Source organism: Nematolebias whitei, chromosome 8, assembly GCF_014905685.2.
Source record: "Nematolebias whitei isolate Nwh7 chromosome 8, NemWhi1, whole genome shotgun sequence".
Classification (NCBI taxonomy): domain Eukaryota; kingdom Metazoa; phylum Chordata; class Actinopteri; order Cyprinodontiformes; family Rivulidae; genus Nematolebias; species Nematolebias whitei.
Genome location: NC_056505.1, coordinates 50,836,659 through 50,839,300, shown reverse-complemented (window position 1 = coordinate 50,839,300; position 2,642 = coordinate 50,836,659). Strand labels below are relative to the sequence as shown.

The window sequence follows — 2,642 nt, the reverse complement described above, 5'->3', positions numbered from 1 at the left end:
AACTTTGTGTTTTTGAAACCATTAGTGAAAAGGCCAGACTTCAGGGGTATCTGAGGCAGGCTTGAAACACAAGAGTCAGGGTGGCTTCTGGGTAATACCAGATGGCTAGGCCTCAGACTGACGAAGCCTCTTGGATGAGGGGCGAAACGTTTCTTTTTAACAAAAAAACGAAGTCCAGATGACATGATTCAACCTTTTTTGTTGTTTGTCAAGGATTGTTGGAGTGAATGTACCCACTGAGGCTAAATGTGTGTTTTAGGTATTTACCCAGAGAACTGTGTTCTTAGTTCCAGACAGTTAAAATTGATCGATGTTGGACTCCTGCAGGCCAGGAGATTAATATCTCTACACTGGAAAAAAAAATGGACATACGTCAAATCCCATGTGGGTAAAGGAGATGACATCACGTATGGCTCTGGAGCAACTCACTTATATTGTCAGAGGGAAGGGAGCGAAATTTGAAGAAACCTGGAGTTCCTGAAACACTACAGAGGAAACTAGATGAACGGTGCATGTTGCTGAATATTTTTTGAGTTGTTTTTATTTATTTTTATTAGTCATTTATTTATTTATTTTGTGTTTTCTGATGTGTACTGTTGATTTTTTTTTCCTTTTTAGTTCTGTTTGCTCTGGGGACTGAGTTGTTTAATGTGAATCTTATGTTAATGTACCACTGTCACTTGTTTGTCTTTTTATGTTACAAAATTCAATAAATATAATGTTTAAAAAAATGAATCAATATGGTTAAGACTGTGAAGTCTGTATATTTCATATTAGGTTAAATTTTGAAAATGTAACAGATGTTAGAGCAATATGGTTAAAACTAACCATGAGGTATTTTAAGTTCAAGTTTAATTACTATGAAGTCTCTGTTTACTTTTATATTTATATATTTTGACTTATTTGTGTGTGATGGACTGGAGACCTGTCCCGGTGTCCCCCGCCTCTCACACAGTGATGGCTGATATGGGCACCAGTGATACCAGTGACTCGTAAAGGAAAAAGTGGGTAAAGATGATGGATGGAAGAATAATTTGTTCTGAGATTTTTTATATTATCTGAGAAAAATCCAGGCAGCTAATCTAATACTGGTAATATTATGCACTCCTGTATTTGTTCCTACTTTTGTTATAAATATAAAATGATGCAAAAAGATTTGAAACAGTAAAGAACCTAAAATTATTGTTTTAAATAAATGTTTATATTGTTGTTTAATCTTTTCAGCTTGTCAGTTACACAACTGAAACTAACCTTATGACCATTTCAATAGAAAAATCGTTTCTGAATCAAAAATCTATTTTGAATTGAATCGTGGCATCAAAAATGGGAATGAATCAGCAGACACTGAGCGGTCCCCCCCCCCCACTTTGTCATATTGCCATTACGTTCACAGACTTTGCCATGATAAACTTCTGTAAAGCCCAAAAGTAGCTATTATAAAGTGGAGATAACAATTCTGACTACAACCCCAATTTAAAGAAAACACACAAATGAATCAAAGTAGATTAATTATAATATACTGTTGGATGTAAAACATTTGCTTTGCAAAAAAATGCATGAATAAATAAACTTGTGACTGATCTGATATCTAGATCGATGACTGCGTGCACTGAGGTGAGTGGACCTGCTGCTCATTTCTTCTAGACAATAAAAATATCTAAAAGGGTTGTAAAATTAGGCCAAAGTTGATGTTTAGTTAACATAGTTACCAGGAAATAAAGCATTTCTGATAGCTGTTAAATAAAAGATATAGCCGTATTAGGCTACCATAAAAACCAACAAGCCCCGCCCATTTTGCTCCGTCATGAAAACGCTGTAGGTGGAACCAGTGTGTCGACCCGGTTGGAGTTTGGACTTGTTTTTGCATTACACAAATCTTATTTCCTCTGTGATTAGATAATGTGCATGCTGCGCAGTGCGAGAGAGTCCACTGCTCTTCAGCCGGCACTCAGGCAGCAGTGATGATGAGTAGAAAAGAAGAGTTCTCCATCATTCATGGAGCAAAGGTTTGTGGCTGCAGGAACTACCACCTTCAATCAGGACTACAGGGTCAGTGACACGGTCAAGTGGATCAATCTGAACAAACGGACATTTTGACAAGCCTGCAGTGGTCTTTGCACATGGGCTGTACTGCTGGGTCTTTTTAAAAATAATAATCAAAATAAATTTACTGCAGCCATTACATTGAAAATGTTGAACTCTCATAAATCTATATACGCTGGGATTATTTTCACAGAATATACTTTATTGTTAAGATTCTAAAAGTTAATTTTTGGTTCAGAACAATCAGAGGCAGTATGGTAAACAACTGTGATGATATTTTAAAGCAGAGGGGACCAGTCCTGCTCTTTGAGGGCCATGGAGTCCAGCATGTTTTATCTGCTTCCACATCTGACTTTAATCACTGAATGATGAAGAGGCTTCTACAGGTGCTTCTCAAAAAATTAGCATATTGTGATAAAGGTCATTATTTTCCATAATGTAATGATAAAAATGAAACTTTCATATATTTCAGATTCAATGCACACCAACTGAAATATTTCAGGTCGTTAATTGTTTTAATACTGATGATTATGGCATACAGCTCATGAAAACCCAAAATGCCTGTCCCAAAAAATTAGCATATTTCATCCCACCAATGA

General features: G+C 36.2%; 1 protein-coding gene across 1 annotated transcript in view; it reads right to left on the bottom strand.

Annotated features, from left to right (window-relative positions):
* LOC119413590 (ubiquitin-conjugating enzyme E2 L3) overlaps nt 1–2,642 on the bottom strand; it is a 26,133-nt gene that overhangs the window by 19,227 nt on the left and 4,264 nt on the right. The window lies entirely within an intron of this gene.